Source organism: Galeopterus variegatus, unplaced genomic scaffold (assembly GCF_000696425.1).
Source record: "Galeopterus variegatus unplaced genomic scaffold, G_variegatus-3.0.2 Scaffold2823, whole genome shotgun sequence".
Classification (NCBI taxonomy): Eukaryota; Metazoa; Chordata; class Mammalia; order Dermoptera; family Cynocephalidae; genus Galeopterus; species Galeopterus variegatus.
This window is the reverse complement of record NW_007728934.1, coordinates 203,882-227,572: the sequence shown is the minus strand read 5'-3', so window position 1 is coordinate 227,572 and position 23,691 is coordinate 203,882. Positions and strand designations below refer to the sequence as shown.

Below are 23,691 nucleotides of genomic sequence, written 5' to 3'. Positions count from 1 at the left end.
AGCGACATAAACAACAAACAAGTAAGAATAAAATGGGCCACATCAGGTGAGAGCAACGGGGACAAATAAGACAGGGAGAGAGACAGACACAGAGAGAGGGACAGGGCGGGGTGTGCGGGACACAAGAGCCCAGCTGAGACTTGTCTCAGGTTGTTTACAGCTTCACACTGTTCTACTAAGCTCGGCATTGGGTGTCTCTGTGACGGAGGCTTTTCTCACACCCTCATTACCTCCTTTAGATAAATTCACNGTTGCCGGACACGGAAAAAGACAAAAAGACAAAAATAAATAAATAAATAAATAAATAAATACTTCAATCCATCCTCTTCTTGCTTGCCTGGTTTCTGAGAAGTCATGTGTAATTCTTTATTCCTCTGTAGGTGAGGTATTTTTTCCCTCTAGCTTCTTTGAGGATTTTTTCTATATGTTTGATTTTCTGCAGTTTGAATGTGATATGCCTATGTGTAGATTTTTGGCATTTATTCTGCTTGGTGTCATGTGGTTTGGTGTCTGACATTGATTTGGGGGAAGCCTCCGTCATTATTGCTTCAAATATTTCTTCTTTCCTTTCTGTCTTCTCCTTCTGATTTTCCCATTACATGTACGTTACACCTTTCACAGCTGTCTCACAGTCCTTGGATTTCCTGTTTTGTTTTTTCCAGTCGTTTTCCTCTTTGCTTTTCAATTTTGGAGTTTCTATTGATAGACCCTCGAGCTCAGAAATTTTTTCCTCAGTCATGTCCAGTCTCCTAATGAGTCCGTCAAAGGCATTCTTCATTTCTGTTACAGTCTTTTTTTTTTTTTTTTTTAAATCTCTGGCATTTCATTTTTGTTCTTCCTTAAGATTTCCATCTCCCTGCTTTCACATTGCACTTGTGAGTCTCTGCCCCAGTAAGCTGTGACTCCCTGCGTCTGTCTGTGTCTCCAATCTTGGGGGCTGCCCTGTGCTTCACATCTCTCATGAATTCAAGAAAAGTTGTTGATTTTTCCATCCTTTCAGCTTTTTACTTGTTAGGACGGAGTGGGGACTTCCAAGCCCTTGTGTGCAGAGGTACAAACCACAAGTCTCCAGTTATCCCCATCTTCCAGGTGAGAAAATGGAGTCTGAGAGACTGGCTCCCCCCAAAACTCCTATTAGTAGGTGATAGAGCTAGAACCGAGCTCTGGGTTTTTAAAAAATTATTAGTAAAGGGCCGGCCCCATGACTCACTCGGGAGCGTGCGGTGCTGGTAGCGCTGAGGCCGCTGGTTCGGATCCTATATAATAGGGATGGCCGGTGCGCTCACTGGCTGAGCGCGGTGCTGACAACACCGAACCAAGGGTTGCAATCCCCTTACCAGTCAAAAAAAAAATTATTAGTAAAGTTGACTTTAAAAAAAAATTTTATTACAAAAGCAATACATGTTCATGGTAGAAAATACAGATGGGCAAAAAGATAGAAATAAAAAGCCGCTTTGGCCTCACCGCTGAGACTCCCACAAGTAACACTTCCAGATGAATCCTTCCAGATTGTGGTATTTATTTACGACCTAGTGGATATACACTTTATGACTTGTTTTTTCACGTGGCGTATTTTCCTACGTCACTAAATGGCTTCACAGGTGTAATCTCAGTGGCCACATGGAGGATGTAGTTTCAACCTATTCACAGAACACCCAGTTGTTGTTCTGGGCACTTCCCACAGCACAGGCCCTGTGCGAGGCGCCGGGATGCGGCACTGGGCATGGGCGTGACCTCAGCGACATAAACAACAAACAAGTAAGAATAAAATGGGCCACATCAGGTGAGAGCAACGGGGGCAAACAAGACAGGGAGAGAGACAGACACAGAGAGAGGGACAGGGCGGGGTGTGGGGGACACAAGAGCCCAGCTGAGACTTGTCTCAGGTTGTTTCCAGCTTCACACTGTTCTACTACGCTCGGCACTGGGTGTCTCTGTGACGGAGGCTTTTCTCACACCCTCATTACCTCCTTTAGATAAATTCACGTCCAGTAGAATTCCTGATCGAATATGAGGCCCTCGCCCAACTTTTTGTTCTGGTCATTCTAGATGCACAAAAAAGTGGAAAGAATAGTGCAGTAAACACTGTATTCACACCACTAAAATTAGAAAATATCGGACCGGCCCCGAGGTGCGCTCGGGAGAGTGCGGCGCTGGGAGCGCGGCAACGCTCCCACCGCGGGTTCGGATCCTATATGGGAATGGCTGGTGCATGCGCTCGCTGGCTGAGCGCGGTGTGGGCGACACCACACCAAGGGTTGTGATCCCCTTACCAGTCACGAAAAAAGACAAAAAAAAAAAAGAAAAAGAAAAAGAAAATATTAACTTCTTGTTACATTTGCTTTACCTTTCTGTCATGCATGTGTGTGTGTTTAAAGTCATATGAAGGTAAGAAAATTGCAGGCATCAAGAATTTCCAAAAAAGGGCTGACCATTTGGATTAGTTGGTTAGAGCGTGGTGCTGACAACACCAAGGTCCAGTGTTTGATCCCTGTACCCACCAGCCACAAAACAAACAAACAAAAAATCTCCAAAAAAGTTAGGAGATTCTTCTATTTAACTACAATCCCATCATCATACCTAAGAATTAGCTATAATTTGCTAATACATCTAACATCCAGCCCCTATTCAAATTTCCCAGTGGACCCCAAAATATCTCTTATGTGTGTGCATTTGTTGTGTGTGTGTGTGCATGTATCGGGAGCTGGCACTGAAATCCAATTGCCCATGCTACATGTGGGTGTGAGGCCTCTTTGGGCCAGTGGTCCTTGCTGCACCTGCCCAGCTGAGCCTGCAATCCTTCCCTATCAACAGAAACCCCATTCCAGGTGACAGGTAACCATCACCTGGGGCTTGCCTCCTGCGTACAGACACTAGTGCTTTGTTTCCTTTTCTGGCCAGATGCCACCTGCCGCACACACCTCTGTGGCCCTCTTGTCATGTGGTCACACGCGAGCCTTCACCGTACCCCAGTGCCTGACCCGAGGCTGCTTCTTAGTACCTGCTGATGGTGTGGACTGTGTCCCTGGTGTGGACTCAAGCCCCTGGGTGGGGCTGGCCTCGTGAGTGGTCACAACCAGTAAAGGAAGGTTGTGGGGTGGGTAAGCCCCCTCCCCCCGTGGGAGGGTTCCCTGAGCCGCCTGGGGGAGGACCCCCCTAGCCTAGCGTAGTGGATTGAATTGTGTCCCCTGAAAACTCATTGAACTGTGTCCCCCAGGTTTTATATATTAGAAACTTAGCCCCACTGTGACTGTTAAGAGGGTGGAAGATCCTATTATGGTAATTGAAAGGTGGAGCTTTGAAGAGGTGATTGGATTGTAGGAACATTCCATAGTGAATGGATTAATAATGGTGGTCAGGGATGCGGTTCTGAGGGCTTTAAACGAGACGAGTCTTTCTCTCCCTCTCTGCTTCCACCATCTTGCAGTGTGAGACCCCTGGGTCACTGTCGCCACCACCAGATGGACTTTGGACTTTCCAGTCTCAGAAACTGTCAGCAATAACTTTCATTTTCGGGCCAGCCTGTGGCTCACTCGGGAGAGTGCGGTGCTGATAACACCAAGGACACGGGTTCAGATCCCATATAGGGACGGCCGGTTCGCTCACTGGCTGAGCGTGGTGCTGACAACACCAAGTCAAGGGTTAAGATCCCCTTACCAGTCATCTTTTAAAAAAATAAAAAATAAAAAATAACTTTCATTTTCTTTATAGATCACCCAGTTCGGCGTATTTTGTTATAAGCAACAAAAACAGACTAATACACTCAGCGACGCCGACCACCGGAGGGCAACAAAGAGACTAACACGGGAGCAGGTGTGGGGACAAGCCCACCCTCAGGGCCAGGGCCCAGGTGGGGACATGACGCAGGNACCTGCTGATGGTGTGGACTGTGTCCCTGGTGTGGACTCAAGCCCCTGGGTGGGGCTGGCCCCGTGAGTGGTCACAACCAGTAAAGGAAGGTTGAGGGGTGGGTAAGCCCCCTCCCCCCGTGGGAGGGTTCCCTGAGCCGCCTGGGGGAGGACCCCCCTAGCCTAGCGTAGTGGATTGAATTGTGTCACCTGAAAACTCAATGAAGCTTGAACTGTATCCCCCAAGTTTTATATATTAGAAACTTAGCCCCACTGTGACTGTTAAGAGGGTGGAAGATCCTATTATGGTAATTGAAAGGTGGAGCCTTGAAGAGGTGATTGGATTGTAGGAACATTCCATAGTGAATGGATTAATAATGGTGGTCGGGGATGCGGTTCTGAGGGCTTTAAACGAGACGAGTCTTTCTCTCCCTCTCTGCTTCCACCATCTTGCAGTGTGAGACCCCTGGGTCACTGTCGCCACCACCAGATGGACTTTGGATTTTCCAGTCTCAGAAACTGTCAGCAATAACTTTCATTTTGGGGCCAGCCCGTGGCTCACTCAGGAGAGTGCGGTGCTGATAACACCAAGGACACGGGTTCAGATCCCATATAGAGATGGCCGGTTAGCTCACTGGCTGAGCGTGGTGCTGAAAACACCAAGTCAAGGGTTAAGATCCCCTTACCGGTCATCTTTAAAAAAAATAAATAAATAAAAAATAACTCTCATTTTCTTTATAGATCACCCAGTTCGGCGTATTTTGTTATAAGCAACAAAAACAGACTAATACACTCAGCGACGCCGATCACCGGAGGGCAACAAAGAGACTAACACGCGAGCAGGTGTGGGGACAAGCCCACCCTCAGGGCCAGGGCCCAGGTGGGGACATGACGCAGGNGGCCGTGGGAGAGGAGCAAGATTGTTAGGACTGGGAGGGGACCCCAGGGAGGGGTCTCCGAGCTCTTTCCTGGGCCTGGGGCGCTTCCCAGGTTGTTCCTGGAGGGGCAGGGACGCGTGGCCTGTAGTAACAGTACCGAAAGCCAACCTTCATCCAGGGCTTGTGACGCAGACAGTCTCCTATTCGTCTTCATTTTAGGGACAACGGATCAAAGCCGGAGGAGTTTGGTGTGTGACCAGGCCACCACCAGCACATGCTCGTAAGCCTGGCTGCGCCCTCCGTGGGTGGGTGCCCTGCGCGTCCAGAAGTAGCCCCTGGGGAAAGTCGCGGGACTCCCCGCCTATCCCATCCCGCACTCCGGGAGGAAGAGTTCCGGGAAGAAATCGGAAAACCTGCCTTCTCCACCGGCAGTGCCGCACGTGGGCAGGGGTGGGCTAGTTGGGGACCGCTAAAACCAGGGCTCAGGCACATCCTGCACGCGAGGCCTGCGATCCCGGGTGGGCCAGTGGAGCCCACTGTGTCTCCCTTCCCCTGCTGGGGGCTGCAAAGAACCCTGTGGAGGACTCGTGGCCCTGGATGAGAAAATGGCAAAGGCACACGAGGGAAGGGACCCGAGGACCTGAGTGATCGTGGAGAAGCGCCGCCACGGACCCACGCAGAAAACGCGCGCTGTCACAGCAGCTGGCGTGGCTGAGCTGACCAGCGCAGCGTCCACGCACAACACAGTAGCATTCCGTGGCTGCGTTTTAAGCATCATCTCCACAGCAGGTGTGCTGATCATCTCACGTGCGATTTGCTGTTTTCACCAGCATCGTTTTCAGTCAACCCATGTTGACTCACGTGGATCTGGGCCATCCACTCAGTCTACACCACGGTGTTCCACTGCATGTACATATCACACTGTGTTCATCCCCTCCTTTATTAATGCACATTCCTTTGTTTCCTGTTTTTCTCTAGTGTGAATAATGCAGGAGTGCAGATCCTTGTACGGTATCCCCATGTTCATGAGCAACAATTTCTCTAGGGGACATGCCTAGAACTCTGGGGAGATGCCCTTGTGTTTGTCACCATAGGTGACCCACTGTCCACCAGGTTCATGTAGGAGTTAATGCCAGGAAGGCTCCTGGGGAGACACCAACTCTCTGGTGCCCAGGTCAGGCTGCTGAGACTGTCAGTGGAGGGCTTCGGTCACCATGGAAATTTACCCCCTGCGTGACAAATGCCACCCAAGGAGGCTAGCTGTCCTGCCCCAGAGAACCTCCCTCTCCTGGCTGCTGGCTGTCCACGCCTCCCTTGCACTGTAGGGTAGACCCCAAACCCACAGCAAATGCCCTCTGAGGCACTCGGGTGTGGCTAAGGGAAAAATCTAATTCTAGGTCTTTTGAACTGGTGTGTTTGTGTGCACGTGCATGTGCATGTATGTGAATGTATGTGTGTTTGTGTGTGCATGTATGTGTGTGTACATTTGTGGATGTGGCTACGTGCATACATGTGCTTATGAGTGTGTTCACATGTGAGTGTGTGTGCATGTACACGCGTGTGCAGGGACAGAGTCCGGAAAGTCTGACCTGGGCTTTGGGAAGAGGGAAAGAAACAGCACCCCCATGGAGTATGTTGTGCTGGATCAGTGGCACACAGGGGAGCAAGACAGAGCAACAGGGAACCAGAATTAGAAACGGTGGACTTCCTTCTTGAAGTCAGGCCAGAGGACCCCTGGCCCTGCTGAATCATACTTCTGCCTTGTTCAACCTGAGGGTTTGGCCCCAGCTGGACAGCAGGGGTCAGGGTGGCACTTCTGCCTCCTTCAGGTTATCACCTACTGCAGACGGCCACTTCTGAGCCAGAGGCAGGTCCCTCCAGCTCAGCTCGACTCCTCTTGGCCACCTCCCTCTTGGCTACCCATGCCCAGGAGCAAGGTCTCAGGCTCTATAGCCCAAGGGACCAGGGCAGGCAGGACACCCTTTGTCCACCGTTCATTCCCAGAGCCCAGCACAGAGCCTGGCCCGCAGGGGTATACAATATAAACATCTAATAAATGAATGAACAAATGAGTAAATGAACAAACGCCTTTCTTCCAAACTCTCTGGTGGCCCCTGCCACAGCGCTTCTATTTGGAAAATAGCAGAGTCTTAGTGATGACCATGCTATCCTGGCCAGAGCAAGGTTTTTAGGCAAACCTAAACTTAACTGGAGTTGGAAAGGCCAGTGCTCAGAAGCCTGCCAGGGAAAGCTTCCTAGAGCAGGAGGCGTCTTACTGGGACCCGTGGGCAAGGCTATCCGGGCTAGGCAAGGACCACAGATGTCCCCTCCAGGATGCTCCCTGTGCAGAGGTGGGTCTAGCAGACATGCCTGGTGGGCTGAGTGTGGCCATTGTCAAGTGTGATGGTGAATGAGGAGAGATGGGCCAGCAAGGACAGCAGGTCCAGAACAGAGAGGTCATCCAGGCTGTCCTAAGGGGCAGGGACTTTATCCAGTGAAGTACCAGGGAAAGGCTGTAATTAGGGAAGTATAGCATCAGATTTGAAGTTTAGAAAGAGAGCGCTAGCTAAGTGTGGCAGAGGGATGGTAGGTGGCAAATGCTGAAACAAGAAGAAAACATGTCAATTCACCAAACCGCGAGTTCCCAGGGTCCTCCACCTCTGCTCAGCTGGCTCAGCACCAGAGCATTTCAACAGAAGGCTGTTTGCAAAAAGTCACTTTGTTCTAAAATATTCAAAATTGCCTTTTGATATTAAGAGGCAAAAAATAGAAGGGAGAACTTCTGAATTCATTAGGCTATCCTTACCCTGATGCAAAAACCAAAGACATCACACAAAAAGAAAACTACAGAACAATATCTTTCATAAACTTAGACACAAAAATCCTCCAGAGAATAATAGCAAATGGAAACCAGCAATGCGTGAAATGAATTATACACCATGACCAGTTGGGATTTACTAGGGGCATTCAAGCCTGGTTCAATATTCAAAAACTAATCAATTTAATCTACATATGAACAGGCTAAAGAACAAAACTTATACTATCATGTCAATTGATGCAGAAAAAAAGCATTTAACAAAATCCAACACACATTCATGATAAAAACTCTCAGCAAACTAAGAATAATGGAGGAATGCCTCAACTTGATAAAGACTATCTACAAAAAAAACCTACAGCTAAAATCACACTTAATGGTGAAAGTGAGTGCTTTCCCTCTAAGATCAGGAACAAGACAAAGATGCCTGCTTTCACCACTCAAAGACACCAAAGGTGATCTAAGTAAAAGGAAAGACAGACCATATTCATGGATTAGAAGACTCCACACAGAAAAAATGTCAACCCCCCCCCCCAAGTTAGTCTAAAGACTTAATGCAATTTTTATTAAAATTCTAACAAGGATTTCAGGAGACACAGACAAGCTTATTTTAAATTTTATATTAAAGAAGGCAAGCCCTAGAATATGAAAAACAACACTGAAAAAGGATGAAGTGGGAAGATCAGTCCACCTGATACTAAGACACATTACACAGCTACCGTGATCAAAACGTGTGGTCTCGGTGGAGGGAGGGACACAAAGATCTAGGAACCAGAATAGAGAACCCAGATACAGACCCACACAAATACGGCAGCTGGCTTTTGACTGAGGTGCTGAAAGCAATTCAGTGAAGGGAGGAAAGCCTCTCAACACGTGATGTTTGACATCTATAGCCAAAAAAAAAAAAAAAAATGTGAACCTTGACCTAAGTCTTGCAGCATATATGAAACCTAACTCAAAACGAATCACGAAGGGGCTGGCCGGTTAGCTCAGTTGGGTAGAGCACCCGCAGCCTTTTAACACCAAAGTCACAGGTTTGGATCCCCTTACCAGCCGGCCACACACACACACACACACACACAAATAGAAGAACGTCTTCAAGATGTAGGCTTATGAAGATGTGGGGAAGCTGGTCACTCCTATGTTGTTAGTGGGGATGCTGGAAAAGAGTTAGGCAGTTTGGGGGCTGGCAGGTTAGCTCCGGGGGTCAGAGCGTGGTGCTAATAACACTAAAGACCAGAGTTTGATCCTTGTGCTGTCCAGCCACCAAATTGCCAGAAACTGGAAAAAAATTAAATGTCCTTCAGCAGGTGAGTGAGTAAACAAACTGGCACCCCCACCGTGGGCGACGACTCAGCCACCGAGCGGGCTACCTGAGCTGCTTGTGCGTGCAGCCTGGCAGATCCCGAGGGCATCGAAGTCATGTGGAGAGCACATGAAACATGTCCTATTATTCCATCTANACCAAAGTCACAGGTTTGGATCCCCTTACCAGCCGGCCACACACACACACACACACACACACACACACACACACACACACACACAAATAGAAGAATGTCTTCAAGATGTAGGCTTATGAAGATGTGGGGAAGCTGGTCACTCCTATGTTGTTAGTGGAGATGCTGGAAAAGAGTTAGGCAGTTTGGGGGCTGGCAGGTTAGCTCCGGGGATCAGAGCGTGGTGCTAATAACACTAAAGACCAGAGTTTGATCCTTGTGCTGTCCAGCCACCAAATTGCCAGAAACTGGAAAAAAATTAAATGTCCTTCAGCAGGTGAGTGAGTAAACAAACTGGCATCCCCACCGTGGGCGACGACTCAGCCACCGAGCGGGCTACCTGAGCTGCTTGTGCGTGCAGCCTGGCGGATCCCGAGGGCATCGAAGTCATGTGGAGAGCACATGAAACATGTCCTATTATTCCATCTACAGGACATTCTCGAAACGACTATAGTGCTGGACAACAGTGTTTCCCGGGGTCAGGGGGAGGGGCCGTGTGGCTGTAAGGGGCAGCATTGTGGTGCTGGAGCAGGTTGGCATCCTGGTCGTGATGGTGGTCACAAGAATCCATACATGGGATCAAATTCCATAAAACCATATCCTCCCTTCCAAAAAAAAAAAAAAGAGTGCATGTGAAGCTGATGAAATCTGGACTAGGTCTGTTCATGAGCTACCGGCATCACACCAGCTCAGTCGTGTGGCCTTGACAGTGTAAGACGTTGCTGTTGGCAAAGACTGAGTGAAGAGTACGTGGGACCTGTCTGCACTGTTTTTGCAACTTCTTGTGAGTCTAAAATTATTTCAAAATAAAAGGTTAAAAATTAAAAAGCAAATCATATGGACTTTGAGTGGTAATGATACAGGAACTGTAATAAGCTACCAGTCCCGGGCGGGATGTGGACAGTGGGTCAGGCCGTGCATGGTGGGGCGGGGGCGTATGGGAACGCTCTGTGCCCCCCTCTCGGTTCTGCTGTGAGCCTAGACCTGCTCTTTTTTTTTTTTTCCTTTTTGTCTTTTTTCGTGTCCGGCAACGGATCGTAACCTTCAGTGTCACGCCCGTACCGGACCGGGACCGGCAACTGGATCGCACCCCTCGGTGTTGCGCCCGCACCTTGCTCAGCCAGTGAGTGGGAACTGGTCTGTATGTGGGATCCGACCCCTCGGCGGGAGCGCCGCCGCGCTTCCCAAGCGGCGCACTGTAGCAGTGCGCCACCCGGCCGGCCCTAGACCTGCTCTTTTTTTTTTTTCCTTTTTGTCTTGTTTCGTGTCCGGCAACGGATCGTAACCTTCAGTGTCACGCCCGTACCGGACCGGGACCGGCAACTGGATCGCACCCCTCGGTGTTGCGCCCGCACCTTGCTCAGCCAGTGAGTGGGAACTGGTCTGTATGTGGGATCCGACCCCTCGGCGGGAGCGCCGCCGCGCTTCCCAAGCGGCGCACTGTAGCAGTGCGCCACCCGGCCGGCCCTAGACCTGCTCTTAAACACTAAAGCCGAACATAGAAACGGAGACCGAAATGCTGGTTACCGGGGCTGGAGGGGCGTTGTGGAGTTGTTGGTCAAAGGACACAAAATTTCAGTTATGCAGGAGGAATAAATTCCAGAGATCTATTGTACATCATGGTGATTACAGGTAATAACAAGGTATTGTATACTTGAAAATCGCTGAGTACATTTTAAGTGTTGTCACCACACAAAAGAAGAGATGAGTATGTGAGGTAATGCACATGTTCAACAGCGTGACCGAGTCATTCCACAGTGTGTGTGTGTGCGTGTATATATGTCAAAACATCTTATTGTACACTGGAAATACATACAATTCTTGTCAATTAAAAAACTTTTTTTAAAAAGCAAAATATAAATTATAGTTAATGAATCCAAACATGTAACATAAAAATATTTCTACTAAATATTTTTCTAGTATCTTATTAAGAATATTTTTTTAATATAATTTTTTAAAATTTTATATTTTAAAAATATAAAAGTTTAGGGCCGGCCTGTGGATCACTTGGGAGAGTGTGGTGCTGACAACACCAAGCCAAGGGTTAAGATCCCCTTACCAGTCATCTTTAAAAACAAACAAACAAACAAATGAAAAAAATATATATATATATATTATATATATACATAAAAGTTCAAAAATTGTATAGTGAGCACTCATATACCAGCGGCCTAGTTTCTACAATGAACTTTCTGCTATATTTCCTTATTACATATTTTTCTGACCATCCCTCTGTCTATCCGTCCATCTTCTTTGTTAATGTATTACAAAGCAATACACTCCAGCATGCAAATCATTAACTAGGGTTCAGTCTTACAGGGCGGTTTTAAAGGTACAATTTACAGACAGTGAAATGCATGCATAAGGGTATGCGCAGAGGAACCGTGACAAATGCAGACCCCTGTGTTACACAAACCCCTGTAAGGACAGGGAACATCGCCGTCACCCTGGAAAGCCCGCTCAGGGCTGTGCTCGGGAGACACTCCCAGCTCTCTTAGAGACAACTGCTGCTCTGATTGGCTTAATCTGTTCTTGAACTCTACTTTTTTAACATCAAAAATAATTTTATTAAAGTACATAAGCTGTATCTGCCTTTTTTTTTTGTTGCAGTTTTAGCTTTACAGAGAAATTAAGCAGAAAGTACAGATACTTCCCATACCCTCTCCCACCCACATACAGTTTCTCCTGTTATTGACATGCTGCATTAGGTGACACATTTGTTGCAATTATGAAACAATATTGATATATTATTGTTAACTTAGTTTTACCTTAGGGTTCCCTCTTTGTATTGTACAGTTCTATGGCTTTTGCCTAATGCATAATGTCACGTATTTGTAGTAGAACCACAGCTAGGTGCGTCCACCCAGTGTGCAGATAAAGCCGAAACAATGATACCGAGTTGCAGTGGGCAAAATAGAGCTTTCATCACAAGTCGTGGCGATCGGGTGGCTAATGCTCAAAAAAACCCAAGCCATCTCCAGGAGGGCTGGCATGTGAAGGTGCGGCGATCTGGGCTGCGTGGCCGGCTGGTGGCGAGTTCCAACTGGCTGAGTCTCCCAGACAAAGAAGCAACTTGTGGTTCTGGCCATCACTGTTCCAGCTGTTACCAGTGTTCCTTCTGACAGCTCGTCTCCAATCAGCACATTCCGAGGGATGGGAAAGTTCTGGTTTGTGCCCTGTAAAGACATTTCACAGCTATGTTGAGACAATGTCTCTGTTCCCTGGAAGGTGGTGACTCTGTTTTAGGGCCCTCTCATCACTTAAGTCACATCCCGTCCTGCCCAGACACCTCCTTTCACTCCCTTCCTCCACTGCTGGCCATAAATCCCAGCTCCCTAACTGGACAGTCCTGTTCCCAGAGCCTGAATCAGCATCAGCTTTTGGGGGGTGTTATAACGCCAAGGTCAAGGGTTCAGATCCCCATAACGGCCAGGCACCAAAAAAAAAAAAAAAAGAAAAGAAAGAAAGAAAAGAATCAGTATCAGGTTTCATGCATGCAATATCTAGACCTGCTAATATACATGTTTAAGGGGAGTTTGAATTATTTGATATGCAAATAAGGTACAAATATTGTGACTGCTACCCTAATTCATGAGGCCCTCTGAAGCCACAAATTGGAACATGAAGATGTAATAAAATGTCTAATTCTATTTTTGGATGTTTGTGGCAGCTTTTAAGCTTCACCTCCCTCTTCCCCTTTGCCCCACATCCGACAAGCTGATAAAGAAGCCAGGCGCTCCTTCCACGTCCCCATCTGCCACTGGGAGCCCTCACACTGGCCGGACCCCTAACCACAATCAAAACCCCCCACCAGGGCCCTTTCCCTGCTGTCTGAAGCCACTTTCAGGGGCCTGTCCTGCTGTCCCTAGAGAAGCCTCATTGTGTGGGTACTGCAAAAAGCTCATGGAAAGATTCACATGATCTTTTAATTTTATTTTTCCATGAACTTTTTGAAGTTATCTGTCAACATTTTCAAACCCTCTTGGGGTGTGGGTGGCGTCATAAGTTGACATCAGAACCAAGTTTTGGGTGGGATCTACCTGCCCCCGCAGGACGACCCTAACAGAAGAGAAGACAGGAAAGAGACCCCCCCATTACAAAACCGGACCCGGGGACTCAACCGCCCTGCAAGGACTGACGAGGAAGCGCGAACCCGTCTCTCGCACGAAGCGGCTTGTCCTCTGCTCAGACGTCCCCGTCCCTGCAAGCGCGGCCACGAACCTTCCCGGCCCCTGTCTCTTCCCTTTCTTTCTCTTCCTCTCTTTTCTCCCTTCCTTCCTTGTCCTCTCCTTTCTTTTCTCTCCCCCGCTCTTCTCTCCTCTCTTTCTTTCGGCCGAGCTCTGCCAGCGCCAACCCCCAGATCTTTGAGGACAGAGGCACGTTTGTCTCTTTAAAACGTGCGCGTGGAACACACAAGCGCTCTGAAGTCGGGGTCCCGGCTGGGCCCCTCGCGTGAGGATTGTCCCCCAAAACAGGAGGGTCACGGACAGGGGTTCCTAAGCCCACCCGTTCAACAGAGTAGCCAGAAGAACTTGGTAAAAGTGATTCCCGAGCCCACCGCAGACCCACTGAACCAGAATCCCCACGGGAAAGGCCCGGAACCCTCACCTTTCTAGCAAGCGTCCCAGGTAACCCAGGCAGGTAACCGAGGGAGGCGGGGCCCGGGCGCGCGCGGGGAGAGGCGGGGCCCGAGCGAGCGCATGGAGCGAGGCGGGGCCGAGGCCGAGGGCGGGGCCTGAGCGCGCACGGGGAGAGGCGGGGCCCGAGGGCTGGGAGCCAGGAGGGATGTGTGGTGGAGGCCGCAGTGCAGACCCGTGTCCTTGCTGCAGCCTGGTCCTGGACCTCCGGCTGCCTGCTGCTGCAGGTCTGCACCTCACGGCCAGCCTGCTTCACAACAGGGCTGCGCTGCAGGCCCTCCCCAGCATGTGCACTCACCCCCTGTGCAGCGTGCTGACAGCTTCTGGGGACCCCCTCCTCCCGCCGCCGCCGCGTTCATCCCCAGGACCCGTTGCCGGGATGGCGGGCAGACCCCCGCCCGCCTGGCCCCTGGTGAGCGCGCCTCCCGAAGGGCCTTGACTCGTGGCCCGCCGCACACGGAGCCCTGAATCCCGGGTCCTCTCCGGACTCTCTCCAGGCGTCGCTCGGCCGCCTCGGCCTTCTCCTCTTCCTCCGAGGCCGCCCTGAGGCTGGCGAGGGTCGCATCACCAAGGAAGACAGTGGGGGGCCGGTTGTGGAGGACGGAGGGTGGAGTGAATGTGGTCAGCGGGGAAGGTTGAGTTGGGGGTGCCAATTCCCCTTGTCTTTAGGGGTTCCCTGGCAGCCAGAGCGCCTGGGATTATGTCCAGGGGACCCACGGAACCCCATAACCCGTCCTCCCCACAGAGCTGCGGGCCAGCTGAGCGGCCAGCCCATTGAGCTGATTTCTCCCCTCCCCCTTATGTGTGTCCCCACCCACAGGTTGGGGACCCCACGTCACCGAACTGCACACGTGTGTTGTTTCAGGGCCTGCTGAGCTTCGGACGTGGCAGTGCACTTCACCCAGGAAGGGGGTGGGTCTGGACCTACGGCAGAGGGCCCTGAATAGGGACTTGATGCTGGAGATTCACAGGAACCTGGCCTCACTGAGTACGGGGTCTTAGACCCAGGCCTTTCCTCTCACCCACCCTAGCCCCCATCAGAGCTCAGAGGGGTCCTGGAGGGGCCAGGTGGGCTGGGACCAGAGTACCCTCCTCCCATTCAGACCAGAGCCCAGGTAACAGGCGGGGGCAGGGCCAGCCTTGCTGCCCCTGTGGGTGGGGTACCCCCATACTCTCACTGTGGACCCAGTTGAGCCCGTTGTCTTTGTCTTGAGCCTGCGCCCCACCCCTGCTCCCCACCCCCTCAACCTCCTGAGGAGTCCCTTTGTTCCTGAGCCTTCATTCTGGGGCGCCGTACTACTCTGGTCCTAGGGCTACTTCTGCAGCCCAGAAGCTGGGGGTAGGCAGGAAGCTGAGGACGTCCTAGCACCTCAGTCCACTGCTTCCTCTCCGGCAGGATTTCCAGGATCCAAACCAGATCTGATCTCCCGCTGGAGTAAGGAAAGGAGCCCTGGGACTTGGACCTGCTAGGGGCCGAGGAAAGAGAGACCCTGGGAAACCTCAGCATGGGTGAGTGAGGGAGCCAGGAGCCTCAGGTTGTTCACTGTGCACAGCCAGTGTGGGCATCGTGAACAGCCCCGGGAAGGACAGTCGCATGGAGTCTTTACCTAGGGGTGCAGACACCTGTCAAATCTGAGAACAGGCAGCCAGTTAGTGGCAAGGGGTGAAGACTGGTTGCCATTGCCCTCTTATCATTGCAGGAGATGCAGGTTTGGAGAACTTTCCAGGAACCCAGCCCTGTGCCAGGTGCCTCACTCTCTCCCCCCAACTCCACAGGACAAGTGTCAGTTAAAACCCTCAACTGCAAGGAACAGAAAACTCGAATCAAACTGGCCAAAGCAAGAGGGCGCAGCCCTCGACTCAGGTCAGGAAGTTGCTCTTGTCAGCGCCGGGGCAAGAGTGAAGTATCTAACACTCCTCCAGCCCAGAACACGTCCAGCTCCCAGGACGGCTGGTGGCCATGCATGGCAGCGAGCCCACTGGCTGACCATCGTCCAGTCAGGATGTGTCTGCTCACCTGCCCTTTGCCGTCCTGTGTCACCCCTTCCCAGGGAGCCCCCACCTGTGGTGGAGGTGGCAGCTAAGGCCTCATAGATCCCGCTCACATCCAGCTCTGCTGCTTCATCACCAGCTGAGTGGCTGGGCAAGTTATGTACCCTCTGTGCCTCAGTTTCCCCAGGGTTGCTCTGAGAACTGACTGCATTATCCATGTGGAGAGCCTGGAACTGCTAACCACTGTCATCACAGCAAGTCCAGGACAAGAGGAAGCCCTCAGTGCCAACGCTACAAACTCACATCCTGAGCAGGTTGCCTGCCCATCTCAAACCAAGCAGTCAAGCCCAGTGGTCAAGTCTCCTAAAATGGGTCCATTGCCACAAGAAAGGGAACTGGACATTGGGCAGGCAAATCTGTGGATGTCCAGCCAGTGGGATGTGGACTTGGGCGCCTGCCCAGTGGGGCTCTGAGCTAATCCCTGGGCCCTTCTGGTCCATCTAGTGCCTTGTGCATAGAAGGTGGGCACATAGCACTGGCCAGGAGAGAACGTTCCTGGGGCTGGGAGCCAGGAGGGATGTGTGGTGGAGGCCGCAGTGCAGACCCGTGTCCTTGCTGCAGCCTGGTCCTGGACCTCCGGCTGCCTGCTGCTGCAGGTCTGCACCTCACGGCCAGCCTGCTTCACAACAGGGCTGCGCTGCAGGCCCTCCCCAGCATGTGCACTCACCCCCTGTGCAGCGTGCTGACAGCTTCTGGGGAGCCGGGAACCCTAGTGGGTTTCTAGACCTGTGTTCTCCAATATGGGAGCTGCTAGCCACGTGTGGCTCTTTAAGTTGAATCCATTAATTTAAATAAAATTTGGAATTTGGCTCTTCGATGGCAGCAGCCACCTGGGGCTGGTGCTGAGTTTTGGTCTACACAGGTGCAGAGCGTCCGCATTGGCCCAGCAAGCCCAGTGGATGGCCTCGTCCTAGCACAGGGTGGGAATACTGCAGGCTTTACAGGCCGTGCAGATTCTGTAGCAGGGCCAAAAGTTCTAGTAACGGGAAGGAAACATTCTCCAGGCAGGTCGTGGGGAGCCGTGACTGCTGGGCCTGCATGTCAGCTGCTGGGGACACCACTCCATGTCCAGCAATGGGGCAGTGCAGGTGCATGTCATGGAGGCCCACAGGCTGGCTCCCAGCTCAGCCTTGGCAGGTTGCATCAGGCCACTGCTCCCACTGATGCACAGACTGTAGAACCAGCGGATCTGGGGCCCTGTGCCCCTTGTCTCACCTCCTTTGCCACAGTGGGTCTCACGGTCCCATGGTCTGCATCTCCCATGTCCACAAAGCAGGGTGTGCCCTAGGACCATGATCCCGGCATCAGTGCTGTGGGCAGGGAAGGCAAAGCCAGATCTGGAGTAGATGTCGGTACTGGTCAGGATGAGCCACTGTCCCCTCCTGGCTGGAAGGTCCAGTGTGATTAACTTGCCAAAAATGTTGGCCAGGTTCCTTTTAGGCTTTGTAGTGAGGATTTGGTCTTTGCTACCGATGGGTCATGCATTCAGCGAGACAGAGCTAGGTCAGCCTAGGCGAAAGGGAGCTGTGCATGTCCCCCCGTCACATCAGGGAAACTTGTGGGCATATTGTGTGCTGGTCCTTCAGTGCCTCCAGCAGCGGATCTGCAGCTTGTGTCCATCACAAGGCTGCCCCCAGGCCTCCCTGGCCCTGACCTTACCCTGCGCTCCACTATGTCCTTTCCAAGGAGTTGGCGAGCAGGTGCACCACTCAGACCCCATCTTCTGGGAGGCCTCTCCTTCCCCTGTTCCCTAGTCCCACATTTCTAGCCCACCCAGGTAAGACCCAGGCCACCACCTGGTCATCAGGGTCCTAGGGAGACCCTGGGGAAGAGCTGAGGCAGAGGTGCTGGGTCAAGGAGTTGTCACGTGGGTCTGGGTCTTGACCGTGGGCCTTGCTGTGTCTTCTGGACCTGCCAGGCCTACTCTGGGTGGGCCTGAGGATACCAGCTCTGGCAGCAGTTCTGGCCACAGTTCTTTATGTCCCTTATTGGGTCCCTGCCAGACCCAGCAGCACCTCACATGCCCATTTTGAAATGGCAGGTGAGTCCTGCTGCAGCAGGCACTGCCTTGCCTGGGTCAGGGCTCTGCACAGTGACTCCTGCACAGCTGGTTAGGAATGCCTCGCAGGGTTCTGACCCGCCGCTCAGCCAGGGCCTGTGGTGGAGACAGACCCCTGCTTTTTCTGGGTCCCACTTGACACAGGACCTCTGCATTGCTCAGTGCGGGAGGAGCAGCCTCCTCAAGCGAGGTTTTTGCTTTCTGTCAACCCAAAAAGGCCACCAAGCCCATATTATTGCTTTCCTAGAGGGAGGGCAACTGCCCTTTCTCCACAGAGCTGATCTCTCAGCAGTCCCCATCCTAGGACCCCTACAAGCTTCACCAATATGGCAGACCCCTGACGCTCTGTAGGGTTTGCCCCCTTCCCTCTGCTGCAGTCTGGAGCACTTGCCACTTCTGGTTTGTTCAGCACATCTGATTAGCATGACGTCATCGGTCCAGTGCCCGCTGGACTGCTCTGCAGACGGCGCAGCTCTCCAAGCCCCTGTGGATTTTGCTGACAGACAGGAGACCACAGGCCTGAGCAAGACTGTGAATGTGTGCTCTGTCCACCCCCCGATAAACTCTAGCCACTTTGATCCTCTTTGATGGGAACAAAAAGAACACATTTGCCAAACCCACAGTCTCTTCTCAAGTGCCAGCAGGTGCTGCTGGTCTATTGTCAGAGGCACTGAGTCCAGCCCAGCAGCTGTGGTGTAGCCTGCACCTGGTCGGGCTTCAGGGGCTCACTGTCCCCAGGCATTAGCCACGAGGTATTTTGGGCACCGTGGGTGGGGCTGTGGGGGGCCACCATCCCTGCACCTTTCATCTCCAGTGTGTGTTGTTGACCAGTACCCCGAGGGGAGACGGTGGGAAATGAAGAAAGACACGATTTATTTTATGGGATCAGGAGGACCTTGCAGGCTGCTGACCTGTAAGGCATCTTTGTTTTAGGTTCCTTTTTATAAGCCAGTGAAAATAACAAACTGTACTGATTACATTAATTATATCTGATACCAAGCTATTTATAGGACAAAACATTTTCAGCTGCCATGGTGCTTGAAGATTCACAGCTAACTACTTATCAACAAAATAAGAACATAAGTTTCTCATTTACAAAGCTTCCCTCAAAGGTCAGACCTCAAAAGGAGGGAGAAGGGGGAAGTAGGCAAAAGGATGCCAGCCTTGCTGGCTTCCCTGGAATAGCAAGGACTTTGTCAACTTGCTTATTCAGTACCCCACACGTGTGGCTCTGACCCCTGCTGTCCCGTGCGGGTGAGCGCTGCTTCTGATTGGCAGCCTTGTGGATTTCAGGGCCTTCCACTGGCCATTCCCACAGTCCTGGCTGTTATTCCCCAGGCAAGAGACCAGTGACAGGGCTCTCCCTGCTAAGTGCATTGTCTGATGGGGCCCACAGGGACTGGGGTGGGGATGGGGTGGCCACAGGCAGGTCCATGACCGGGTCCTGTGCCCCTTTTGTCGCCTGGCTTCCATATGCCCCCACTCTAATGGCATTTGGGGACCCTTGGCTTCAGCATCAGCACAGACCCTGTATCCAGCATCCCTGTAAGGTCTGGGTGTCTCTCTTTCCCTAGAACCTAGTTCTCTGGAGAAGGACTGAGATGATTTGTGGCACTAGCTTGCAGGGGTGTTGTTCTTCTTGAGGGAACCCAGTCTCCCCTTCCTTTCACGAGCTCTAGGTGAGGACTGGCTGGGATCCGAGTGAGGAGCTGGGCTTCATCGTGGTGGCCTCAGTCTTCCCCTCCCTGTCTCTCGGCCTGTTCTAGTTCTACAAGTCAAGCGGCAGCCTGGCCAGCTGCCCACCCATCTGCCTCAAGGAGCACCATGGTCGATTACCCATCACCATGGGTCCCTGCGGTCAGGGCCTCCTGACTGTGCCTCTGGCCTGGGCGCCCACCATGGTAACAGTCTGTGCCCATCTTGCCCAATAGCCTTGCTGTCCAGGGCCCGTCATCTCCTTTGACACATGACAACACTTGCCCTTCAATCCTGACTCCAGAGACAGCCTTCCTCAGGGGGCCTCTTGGTGACGCTATGCCCATCACCTGTGCACCACCCTGGTGAAGGAGTGGCCTCTGGGCCCTCCCAGGGGACGGTCAGCCCTGGGCTGTCTGCTCTCATGTCATAATACTCTCTGGCACTCCCACCTCCTGAACCGCATGCCCCTTCCTCAGTGTGCTGCTCAGGTGCTTTTGGAACCTACATCTCATGGACCTCAGGCTACTGTCACATCCAGACTTCCGAACAGCATCCCAGTGCTGTGTTGGGACCAGCGCCTGGCGTCCACACCTGACTCAGTCTCACCTACCCAGCCTTGTGAGTGATCGGTCACCTCTCGTGGACCCCAGTTCCTGCTGGGACACCTCGCCAGGCCCTGCCTTCCTTTTGGTGCCCTTCCTGCAGAGCAGGGATGGCATTCTCCGCTCAGGCTGGACTTAGGTGCTGGTCCACAGGCTGCAGGGGAAAGCAAAGGTGGATTTTGAGGACAAGCCTCCCCTCACCAGGCACCTGCCCTGGTGAGACCTTTAGTTATCAGGTGAGGGAAGGCTGTTCTCTTCTGGAGGGAGGCTACTTTGCCCGCGGAGAGTTCAGGGCAGTAAGGGGGCTCAGGGTTTCAAGCACATGCACCCCAGTATCCCCACTCCAGGTCTTGGGGTCCTGCTCCTTCCCTCTCCAGGCCTTGACCTGAGCCGAGGTGACTGTCCAGCCTGTGCTCGCAGAGTCCTGAGGCTCAGCCTTAGTGGTCATTCATAGGGTCGTGCCACCATCACCATATAGTTCCGAAACATTTTTGTCACTCCAGAAGAAACACTGTGCCCTTAGCAGTCACTCCCCGTCCACCCCGCCCCGCCCCCAGCCCCAGCCACCACTAGTCTACTTTCTGTCTCTGTAGGTTTCCCTCATGGGGATATTCCATGCACATGGACTCACACAGCATGCTCCCTTTTGTGGCTGGCTTTTGTCACTCAGTCTGATGTTTTCAAGGCTCATCCACATTGTGGTGCGTGTCGGTGCCTCGTTCCTTTCTGCTGATGAACAGAGCTCCTCTGCGTGGGTCTACCACATTTTGTTCAGCCATTCATCCATTAACAAACGTTTGGGTTGTTTCCACCTTCTGACTATTACAAATAATGCCACTGTACACAGGCATGTACAAGTTTCTGGATGGACTCTTGGGGATATGCCCAGGAGTGGAATTTATGGATCGTATGATAATTCTGTTTAACTTTTTGAGGAACCACCAAACTCTTCCACAGTAGCTGCCCCATTCTACACCCACATTACAAAGGTCGCTGCTCAGTCATGTCTCATCAACGCTTGTTACTCTCCTTTCATTATCACAGCCATGCCAGTGGGCATGGACTGGCATCTCACTGTGCTTGTGATTTGCATTTCCCTAATGACTCATGGTGCTGAGCTTTCATGTGCTTGTCAGTCATTTATCTTCTTTGCAGAAATGTCTGATGAAGTTTACTGTGGATTAAATGTGCCCCCAAAGCCCACTGAGACTCGATCCCCACTGTGACAGTGTTAAGAGGGTGGGAAATCCTATTATGGTCATTGAAAGGTGGCGCTTTGAAGAGGTGACTGGATTGTGAGGACTGTGCCCTCATCAATGGATTGATCCATTCTTGAAATATCGGGAGTGGTTCTGGCGGCTTTAAAAAGAGAACAAGTGGGAAGGTAAGTCTCTCCACTCCTGCCATATTAGGCCATGTGAAACCCTGTGTCACTGTAGTGGCCACCCAGAAAAGGCCCTCACCAGATGTGTTCCTTGGATTTTGGACATCCCAGCCTCTGCAACTGTGAGCAGTAAACATCATTTTTTTACCAATTACCCAGTTCCAGGTATTTGCCCCTGTTTTCCCCTAAGAGTTTTAAAGTTTTAGCTCTTACCTTTAGATCTTTGAACTATTTTGAGTTATTTTGTACAGGGTATGAGGTAGGGGCCCACCTTCATTCTTTTGCATGTGGCTATGCAGTTGTCCCAGCACCAAATATTGAGGAGATTATTCTTTCTTCATTGAATGGTCTTGGCACTCTTGTTGGAAATCAATTGACCACAGATGTATGGGTTTATTTCTGGGACCTCGGTTCTATTGTGTTTGTTTATATGTATGTCCATACGCCACTACTGAAGGAAAATAAAGGAGAACCCATGTTAACGGTGGAGGGACTCTTGCTCTCCAGGATTTAGACTGTGTCAGCAGAAATGCAAATAGACTGGGTCAGCAAGAATTTGCAAGGTTTAACCACAAACCACAAACTTCCTATTGAGTTACCTAGGAGACGGGGAGGCATGGGAGGGGCTTACAGCTCACTAAAACATATATAATACATGCTTGTAGACAATAAAGTTGCTTAGTGCGTGCACTAAGTCTCAGAACTTTGTGTCTGGTTTCTGGTTGCCCACCTCCCTAGGTGGCAGCCCCTAGCTCCAAGCATGCCCTGAGCAACTCACCTCACTGCACTCTCTTGGCAGGGCTCTATGTGGCCCTGCTCCCTGGGGAACTCCTGGCAGAGGCTATGTGTAGTCCTGCCTCCTGAGGCCCCCAGGACCAAGAGAAACGTGTACCACTACCACACTATTTTGGCTACTATAGCTTTGTAGTATGTTTTGAAATTCAAGAATGTGAGTCCTCCAACTGTGTTCTGCTTTGTCAAGTTTGTTTTGTCTATTCTGTGATTGCATATGATTTCAAGGATTGGCTTTCCCATTTCTGCCAAAAAAAAAAAAAGGCCATTATAATTTGGTATGAATTGTATTGAATCTGTAGATTGTTTTAGGTAGTGTTGCCATCTGGGAAACCTCTTTTTTCACTCACAACACTTCTGACATCAAATGCAACCAGTTCTCCATGGACACCAGCTGGGTGTCCAACAATGTAATTAAACTCTGACACTACCCAGAATTAGTACAGACCCTACTGGTTAAGGGCTCAGTACCACAACACTGCCCCCACTTCAGATGCCAATTTCAAGTCTGGGCCACCTGTACTTCTATCAGCTATGGATTGGGGGTTCCCACAATTCCTTCCTGGAGTTTGATAATTTGCTAGAATGGCTCACAGAACTCAAGAAAGCATTGTACTTACATTTACCAGTTTTTAAAAAAGGATACAACTCAGGAACAGCCAAATGGAAGAGATGCATAGGGCAAGGTTGGGGGTGCACAAAGCTTCCATGTCCTCTCCAGGTGCACCACCCTCCTCTATGTGTTCACCAGCCTGGAAGCTCCTCAAATCTCCTTGTTCTAGAGTTTTTATAAAGCTTAATGTCTAGCCCCTCCCCATCCTGAAGGCAGATGGGTGGGGCTGAAAGTTTCCAGCCTCCAGTCATTTGGTCTTTCTGGTGACCAGCCCCACCCTGAGGCTATCTGGGGGCCCTACCCTAAGTCACCTCATTAGCATAACCTTAAGTGTGATCAAAAGGGGCTCCTTATAAATAACATTAGACACTCCTATCCCCCCCAAAATTCCAACGGTTCTAGGAGCCTTGTGCCAGGAACTGTGTGCAAATATTTATCCTATTATACCACACCATCTTAACCATAGTATGTCTTCCAAGCCTTGAACACAGGATGTCTTTCCATTTATTCACGTCTTCTTTAATTTCTTTCAGCAGCATTCTGGAGTTTCCAGTGTACAACAAGTCTTGCACCTCTTTGGTTAAATTTATTCATCAGTATTTTATTCTTTTTGATACTATTGTCAATTAACTGTTTTCTTAATTTCCTTTTTTTGGATTTTTTTCAAATGCCTTTTCTGCATCAGTTGAGATGATCATAAATGTTTTTCCTTTTCATTCTACTAATGTGACATATTACATTGATTTATTTTATGTATGTTGAAACATCTTTTTTTTTTTTTTTTTTTTTTTTTTTCCGTGTCCGGCAACGGATC

The 23,691-nt window shown here is 50.9% G+C and overlaps 1 long non-coding RNA gene across 3 annotated transcripts; it reads left to right on the top strand.

Moving 5' to 3' along the window:
• The first annotated feature begins 14,016 nt into the window (after positions 1-14,016).
• On the top strand, positions 14,017-16,558 carry LOC103598998. Of its 3 annotated transcripts, none has more exons than XR_551258.1 (4): positions 14,017-14,089; positions 14,543-14,589; positions 15,074-15,186; positions 15,378-16,558. It is a non-coding gene; the product is annotated as an uncharacterized LOC103598998 (long non-coding RNA). The 3 variants fall into 3 exon arrangements; XR_551257.1 differs by having other exon boundaries at positions 14,543-14,665; XR_551256.1 differs by having other exon boundaries at positions 14,543-14,792.
• Positions 16,559-23,691: the final 7,133 nt, after the last annotated feature.